Source organism: Pezoporus wallicus, unplaced genomic scaffold (assembly GCF_028554395.1).
Source record: "Pezoporus wallicus isolate ANWC-B61680 ecotype Strahan unplaced genomic scaffold, APGP_CSIRO_Pwel_v1 contig_7113, whole genome shotgun sequence".
Classification (NCBI taxonomy): domain Eukaryota; kingdom Metazoa; phylum Chordata; class Aves; order Psittaciformes; family Psittacidae; genus Pezoporus; species Pezoporus wallicus.
Genome location: NW_026642076.1, coordinates 693,141 through 702,168, shown reverse-complemented (window position 1 = coordinate 702,168; position 9,028 = coordinate 693,141).

Below are 9,028 nucleotides of genomic sequence, written 5' to 3'. Positions count from 1 at the left end.
AAGATCGCATGTGACCCCCCTGACAGCCTTGGCATCTCTCGCCAGCTGCCTCCTCCATGGGCAGAAGTGAGAATGTTAATAAACACCCGAATGAAAGGAAGTTGTTGGGTTGTAATTAACATATGCCATTAGTATCTGTCTCTTTGGCCGGCAGCAGCAGACAGGCTGAACCCATACATATAAATGAGTGTCTGCCTGAACTGCAGGGAGGGGAGGGAGAGATGATTTCATTGTGAGCGTCTGGTGCTGTCAGCAGCTTTAAATCACACGGGTACTTACTAACAAAAACAGTAACGACCATTGTGTCCTGGAACAATAATACGGCTTTTAAAATCTCGTTTTATTCAATAAACAGTTCTAAATGTTTGCTCGACCTCTTCTCTTCGCTGGAGATGCTTCATGTAAAAGATATTCCAAGGGGGAAAAATAAAGGTCTGGACCACTAAAGGTATTTTTGGCACAGTTCATCTGCACCTACATCCCCGTTGCAACTCTTCCCAGTGCCAATGACAGCAGCAGTCCTGTGGGAATGACATCAACCCACTTCCAGAGAACACCATCAAGGGTTTCTGGAAGGTCGATAACGAGCCCAGAGCCACTTGTGTTGGATGGGATAGTTTTGCTGAAGCGGTGATGGTGCTGTTCTGTTTCTATTACCAATAATTACCCCTGCAGGGCTGTGCACTGCCTTCTTCACCAATTCCTCTCAGGGGCTAAAAGATTAAAATGCACAGACAAGCCCCTGCCCATCGGCACTGCTGAAGACCTCCCCGTTAATTGCTGTTGCTCTCTTCTTGCTCCAAAGAGATGCGTCAGGAACTGAGGGCTTAGCGGGTTTTATCCTCTCTAACAATAAAGCCTATGTGAATCCAAAAAATAATGATAACTCGTAAACCTGAAATACGTTGCTGGAAGTTAATTGTAATTATTTTTTTACAGCCGCCTTAGTCCCCCTCTAGGTTTTTAAATGTTTATTTACATAAGTGATTAGCTCAAGGACCATCACTGCCAAAACCAGTAGATCTAGGACTGCAGACGTGATTCAGCTGAATTGCTGAACTGGGAGAAAAACAACAAAGTCAGAAACGCCTGGGCTGTGCTCCAGTACCTGGGATTTATATGATCACATTCTGCATCTTGGTTCAGTCTGACAGAGTGTCTTCCTACTTTCTGTATTAGAAGAGCTTCAAAGGTCTCTACAGGAGTTTCTCCTTGAAGGCACACGAGATGGCAGATAATAATTGGGTATTTCTGTAGCGCAGGAATGATTTTCTTTGTGTTTCCCAGTTTGCAGGCAGAGGTGTGGTCATCAACCCTGCCTGACTCAGCCTCTCATCTTCCTGCTGTTAAACCCCTACCATTCTCCTTTTTATCACCTTTTTTTAGGTCTTGCTGCCTCTGAGAAAATCCTGTTCTGTTGTCCTTGCTTCCAGCTTTCTGCAGCAAAGCTGCCACTGTCTTCACTAGAATTTGTGCCCAAGGAAGCACTGCAGTAAGCCTATAGGATTCATCCTCAGTCAGCAGGTCCAGCTGGATGCAGCTGGTGCTCCCCAGAATGGCCTCAGAAAAGCTGTGGGACTGTCCCCTTCAGCTGGCTCTGCTCCAGAGGGGAAGCTGAAGGCCAGATGGATGAGAGAGCTGGGAAAGGGGTTGCTTGGTTTGATGGTTTCCCCAAACTTCGTAGCGAATCCTTAGAGGTGATTGTGGCAATACATCCTCCCCTGCATGCAGAGATGGACCAGCCGGCATAGATGTGCCCAGCGTCATGGATGCACAGTGGGGCTGCAGAGTGGGGACCTGGTTTTCCAGCCTTTTCACATTCTGTCTTAGCCCTGATGCAGTTCCTTCTGCTTTACATCATGTCCTGGGCAGGAGGTTGGTGCAGCCACCCTGTGTCACTGGGACCATGCTGGGGTTGTCCTCACAACCTTTCACCATACCTCCATCAATCAGTGCCCTCTCCTGGAAAGAAGACCCAGGCTGCCACCATGGTTTCTCCAAGAAGCCACCACTAGCTCTTGGACATACCTGCGGTTAGAGAGAAGTGGGGGGGATGAGAGGGCGGCAGTCTGTATGACCAGGCTTGATTTAGTGATAGTGCACCGTAAGTTCACATTGGAAAGATGTCTTCAGATGCTTCGGATGCCTCAACACGCTTTCAGATTTTTGTGTGGGGAAATATCCCTGTAATGTCCCATCATGAAGCTGCTGATTCTTGACTAAAGATTGCAACAGCATTTATTCTACCTTTGAGACAAAGTGAGCTTGGAAAAAAGTACTGGATTGGGCACCTTCAGGGAGAGCTCAGCTCTTCTGAAGTCTTCATCTAGCATGGGAACAGATTTTAGAAGCCTTTGTAACATCAAGAAAAAAGGGATAGTCTTGTACTGTGGGTATTTTCCCCTGCACCACCTGTAACAGGATTCCCAGGGAGAAAATTTGACTGTTTTAAACCAAATTCCCAGATCAAGACCTAAATCTGAGGGAGCTTTATGGAAACTGGTTTCATTGGTTTATCCACAAAACCTATTTTCTGAACAATGGGAGTTTTCTTCAGTCTTCTGATGATGTTACTTTGACTTGGGAAGCTGTTCCACCCAGAGGCAGTTGTTCAGCTACATGGAGTTCAAAAGCACGAGAAGAAAAGGCTGTCAGTGAAAAGTTCCATTAGGAAATAGATTTAATCTTAAGTACATATATTCATCATCACTTAATGTATTTAGTGCAGTGCCAAGGGCAACCCATTACATGAAGTGGGGATACAGCTCCAGCATCGTGCTTTTTGCTCTCCATGGGTGCAACTTTCATCAGTTTGAGCCAGGGGTGCCACTGTCTTGCTACACCCTCCACCCCCATGCTCCCATCTCGTCCATGGGCAAGCACCCATGCATTCCTGGCCCCACAGCGCGCACCTTTGGCCCTTCCACCAGCAAGAAACAACCCTTCAAGTAATGGATAGTTGTCTTCTGCTGGTCTGGCTCAGTGGCTCGTCTGACCCCTGTGCTGCTGACAAAGTGGGGAGCAAGGTGCCATCAAGCTGCACCCTGGGCTTCATGTGAGACTCCTATGGCATGCCTTCAGCTCCTGTGGGCTTTTCTCATTGTCCAAGTTAAGCAATCTTGTCCATGAGATTTTCAGGATCAGTCCTTACTTTTCCATTCAGAAGTTTCCACATATTCTGATTTCATTTGTTTTTTTTTTCAGGTTTTGGGGAGCAGTTTGACCATGTTGAATGCAGTACCAGGGAGAACACAGCTCTGTTAGACTCAGAAAGTGTTCAGCATTTATTTTTCCTTTATTTCACATATTTTAAAGTATGTCAACGTGTTTCTCCATCCAAACTTTTGTCATAGCTGAAAATATACATTTAGCATTCCAAAGATAACGGGTGATAAGCCCTAACACACTGAAACTAAACCAGTCAATCATGCTTCTTAACGTCAATCATCTAGAAACAGTGGACAGGCAGGCACGTGTCAGTTTTCTTCAACTGATGCACCTGTACAAGAAATGCCCAGAAAGGCCCACTTGCTCACCTAGAGATAAAAACTTCATTGCCTGTGTTTGACACCTCTGTGAGAATGAAGAATGAAGGGTCCCATGACAACCTCCCAGCTCTGCTCTGGGCATTGCCCCCCAGAGCATCACTGGACACCCTCCGGGAGCTGGTCTCCCCAGAGCCCTTAAGGGAGGCAGCTGAGCTGGAGAAGTCAGGGTGACAGCACCTTCCACATGAGATGCCACCTCTACCGCACCACCAAGAGATCTGGTAGGCAGAACCCAAAAACAGGCCTTGTGCGACAAGGAAAGAAGGTTTTCTTCTGCTATGAATGTTGTTGATGTTGTTGTTTTGTTAACTTTCTTTACATAGAAAAGGAGACTTCAGGAAGAGGGGAAAAAAGTGCCCCTTAGCTTTTTAGTTTCATTAGAAGAAACTAGAAGGTGATGGAGGCTGGTTTAAGAAGCAGGGCAAGACAAGAATACAGCAGTTGTATTATTAACATCTTTTCTTTATTAAGTTCTTTTGTTGCTGTGGACCTTTGTGATTTGTTTGCATTTTTGCAAGACAATCATGGATCCAGTTTCCAGGCACCAAGACTCACAAATTAAGTGCAAGTGTCACTTAATGGATCCCATAAGGCATCGTCATTGGGAATCAGAAGATTACATTAAACCACTACATTAGATTCTTTTGTAAAAATTTTCACTTTCTTTCCAGAGCTGTGACACCACCCCCCCCCCCCCCCCCCCATAAATACAGAGAGAAAAATAAAATATATCAACAGGGTGTTCTGGGTCTTTTCTGTAGAAAATGGGTACTTTTTAAAGCTCATTTCCTGATTTCAAAGGGACGTGACTCATGCTTTCTTGCACACTTGGATGTGACAATACCGCTTGGTAGCACACAGCCATGAGTGTAGCAGCTTGAAAAGCCCAGTTCATGTAAGAGAAAACCAGTTTTAATGGATGCATTCTTCCTCTATGATGTGGTTGTCTGCTGTGTGAGGTACCTGAACAAGTGAGTGTGTATTTTTAAAGATGACACAAACCTCTTCTCCCAGTGTTCATTAATCTTAGAATCATAGAATGGTTTGGGTTGGAAAGGACCTTAAGGTCATCTAGTTCCAACCCCCCTGCCGTGGGCAGGGACACCTCACACTAAACCATATCACCAAGGCTCTGTCCTACCTGGCCTTGAGCATTAATCAATCTCTCCCCTTAAATTCAGCTTGCACATACATAGCCCTACAGCTCTAGGAGGTCCTGTGTTTCTCCCAGGCTAACAGTGCTTTTTATTTTTATAAGTAAATTTTTACAAGGAGAAAGGTGAATTCTGCACCCAGTCTGAGCTTTATTTAGGTTGTTTGTGTGGAAAGCCTTCATTCATGGGTGCTACATTGGAGATCTCCAGACAACTTGTCTTCTTTCACAGTGTGTGTCCTCACTGCTTTCAGAAATCACAGAATCACATAACGGTTTGGGTTGGGAGGGACCTTAAAGCTCATCCAGTTCCAATCCCCTGCCATGGGCAGGGACACCTTCCACTAGACCAGGTAGCTCAAGGCCCTGCCCAGTCCAGCCTTTCTCACCTCCTTTTAGGATGTTGCAGGCTGAGTGGTGCAAAGTGCTGGTCAGCATTGAAAACATGGCTTTTCAGTGTTGTCCATGTGTAAGGATGTCTGGAGAGCAGTGAGCTGAGCGCCATGGCCATTGGTGGCCAGAGGAAGAAGGTTGCTGGTAGTTGCAGTGCTCCTGTGCTGCTGGAGGTCCTTCATCAGTTGAGTCTTCCTGGAAAAACAAGGGCAATCTGAATTTCTAATGCAGCAAAACAAGCAGCAGATAACTCCCCCCACCACCACCCCAGTATTCTGAAGACCCTTTTATGAGTCTTTAAAGAACTGAACGAGACCCAAGTGAGGTCTCACTGTTCAGTCCCTTTAATTTCCTTAACTTTGTTGTGAGTTTGTTTGGGTTTTCTCCCCATTTTGTGAGGGTGATAAGTCCTGACAGCCATGAGACAACATTTCTTAGACAACATTTCTGAATCCTTGGCTTGACATCCAGCAGTAAAGGCTGAGGAGCAGGAGCTGTGCCTCCCTCCAGGTGCACCAAGCTGGAGACAAACACTCTGCTCCCTGCATTTATCCATGTACTTAGCAGAATTCATTACTTTTCCATGTGATCTCCAGCATGGCCTGAATCTCAAATGGCTGCAGCTCCATATCTGAACTTAGGAAAAAAGAGTAAATCCTTTTGGTATTGTGTCACAGCGGCTGCTGCTGCTCAACAGAAATGAAGAAGCCTCCAGTCGCCAGGCAGGAAAAGAGCTATAAATGTCATAGATTGGCCACAATAATATTCAAGAGCCGTGCCCTTCCACAGCCTCTTTAAGTATATATAACTCAAAATTTATTTGACCTTTCTGGCTGTGTTTTTCTCTCTTTAATATATAGATCCAGTTTGACAGTTGTTTCTCCCTCACATTTTAGAATGCTTTGACGTTACAAAAAGCGCATTTCTACTCAGAGACCAGATGTGTTCTCCAATAACAGTTACACAGCACAGAGTAATAAACCTATTGTTTATTCCAGTAAATCAAAATGTTTAATCAAAGAAGCCAGACTGTTATTTTTTCACTGCACATTTGTAATGCTTTGTTTGACTTCTTACATGTTCATGCATATATACATACATACATATACATATACATATTTCAATGTTTCGAGCACTGTGATCTGCAGCGCAACAGAAGGAGAGCCCTGTGTTGGCGAGGAGCTACTGATCCATCAGGGCAGCGTTCTTGTGAGTGAGCCCAGGTCCTGAGGCTAAAGTCCTGCTGAGCCAGGATCCCCAGGGGTGCAAGCAGATGCTCCGTCAGCACCTCAACGTCTCCCTGGCAGGAGCGATGCTTCCCCTGGGATATGTCAAATACCCTGACCCCCAACCAAGACAGCTTGAAGGGCGGATCACCAGCCATCACTGGGCTTAGAGGGAAGTTTACAGCAGCCAGAAAAGCTGATTCATAAACGTGAAACATTTATTAGCAGCCAGCACACTTTTCCTGTTAAAGCTGGCAAGCAGGCAAGGGGAGTGAAGCTGCTTTTTCTGACCTGCTCCTCCTTCCCAAAAGCACAGTGGTAACCACTGACAACCCTCCTCTCCTCATATGAGGGGACCCCCGTCCCACACTGCTTTCCAGCTCCCTCAGGCACTACCCCATTCCTCTTCCCAGCCCCACACTTTTGCTGTTGAGCAGTGAAACTTGGTGCCACCGATTCACTCAGGCTTCCTTGTGCCATTGCAGCTTCCTCTGCTTTGTGGTTTGCCTGTGGTTTCTTTCCAGACCCACCCCACCCTCCCCCAGATACCAGAAAATGTTTCATCCCCACTAAATGCATTTCCATAGGATTACATCTCTCTGGGGCACTCCTGAATGGGCAGCTCTTTATCCCGTAGGCTTCCAACACCAGGTTTAGCTCAGCTAAGCCTTTCCCTGAATAAATGGACTGTGGGAAGATAAAACACACACAGAGGCTGTGTCCTGCCTATAAATCCTGGTTTCTGGCCCGCACATTCACCTAGCCCTTTAGCAATTTGTCTTCCAACCATGCTTTTGCACAACAGCCTCCATTCTTGACTTGAAGCTGCCTGTTGCAATTTTATAATGGCGTCTGGGAATGGATCTATCTAGTTTTTATTCTGGGACTAGGCACTGCAGAAGGACTCTGTCCTCTACTTTCTGTCTCCTGTTAATGCTACCTGACAGTAAGCAAATAGTACTTGATGTGCCACCCCTTCTCTGTGCCTGGCTGTTGAAATTCTCATTTTCACCTCCTACAGCCTTTCTTGTGGAGTGAGCTGCACACATGAATTCACACCAGACCCAGACAACCTGCACTGGGGATAATGCAGGTTTTGGGTGCACAGCTTTTGGGGTAAAAATATTATCAAAAGCTAAAGTCCAGGCTATTTTCCCTAACAAAGCCGCAGGCCTGTGGTCATTGGCACTTCCATGCTGCAGCCAGCTGCATTAAGTCATATGAAAAAAGCCTGATGAGCAATTCCAAGAAGGAGCCACCAAAATTTCCTTCTGCGTCAGCCTGGCTGCATCTTCTGCCCTGGAGATTGGCGGTCCCAGCTCCCTGACACCAGAGAAGTGCGTTAGGTTGCTGCCAAAAGGGAGAGAGCACTAAGAGTCAAGAGATTCAGGCTGGTTTCCCAGATTTGAAACAGTTGTCCTTTACAGCTTTGTGCAAAAAGCACTTTTTTCTACGCTTCCTCTGGGTCCTTATCAGGAACACTGGAACAACATTTCCTTATTCCCAACCTGTCCTGCCCACCAGAGGAGTAAGTTTTACAGGGAAGGAGCTGTATCTTGCTGCAGAGGGGTACAGCACAACCAGGTCCTGATCTGGGAGGCGTGGAGAATGGCAGGATCATTTACTGAATGCAGAAGCATCACCCAGCTGGATGTTTCTTTCAGCTCTGTGATAAACCACCAGAGTTAGGAACAGCTATAGTTTCCACAAGATCAACAGGGATCATATTCCTCACAGAAAGCCACCCTGGTGTCACTAGAAGTTTGCAGCACTCTAACCTTAGGATGGTTTGGCTTCTCCTGTGAGGACATGGTTTTATGGGCATATAGGAGGAGGATGGATGTCACCTGGCAAGGCAGAGAACCAGCAGTAAAGCTTAGACATTTTTGCACCATCTGTTTTGCCAATCAGTGCTGCAGCTCTCAAACCCTTGAGGAGAACCTCTTTCTGTTCCCAATTCTTTTGATTTCTGCAGTGCCCTTCAGGAGGTTGTAATGTAAATACCACCGGGTGATTTTCTTGTGTGGAGCCTTCCAAGGTCTTAGTGCATGAATGAGTTTGGTTTCATGCTGGGAAATGTGCAACTCTTGCACCAGGTTGCATGTTGAGCAGAAACATTACCATGAGAAGAGACGGTTTTCTTTATTCCTAGGTATTTATGTCAAGGGGTCCTTCCTTAGGCCAGGTTTTGACTGGAGATTTTTGGAGGAAGCAACTGCCTTGCATGCTGCCAATCTGTGCTGGTGATGGTGGCATCTCCCTCCAAAAATCAGTCATCTCCACGTGCCTGATGTCTCTACCACCAGTGAGCCGCAAGGTACAAACTTCTGCTGGGTCTCAACAGGGCAACAACAAATGCCCTAAGAAAGCATCACTTCAGTGTCTTTTGGATGTTGTGCATGTCCACTGTGAGAAACAAAACCACTCATGCTGATGTGCCAGTCAGGGCTGCAGCCAAGTAGATTTGAGAGCAGGAACAGCTGGATTTCAGTGGACTATTAAAGCGCTGCAGCCGAAAGCCATCATTGTGACCTTCTCACATACCACAGACCTCTGGAGAGGATCATCTGCATAATTACAGGGATCACAGATCTTGCACTTCCCCTATCAATGATTATTTTCCTTCTGGGTACAGTATGTTCCTGCAAATTCCAACTATAAAATGTTCTAATGGTCTTTGCAGTCATCCGAGTTAGCTACAGAAAAAT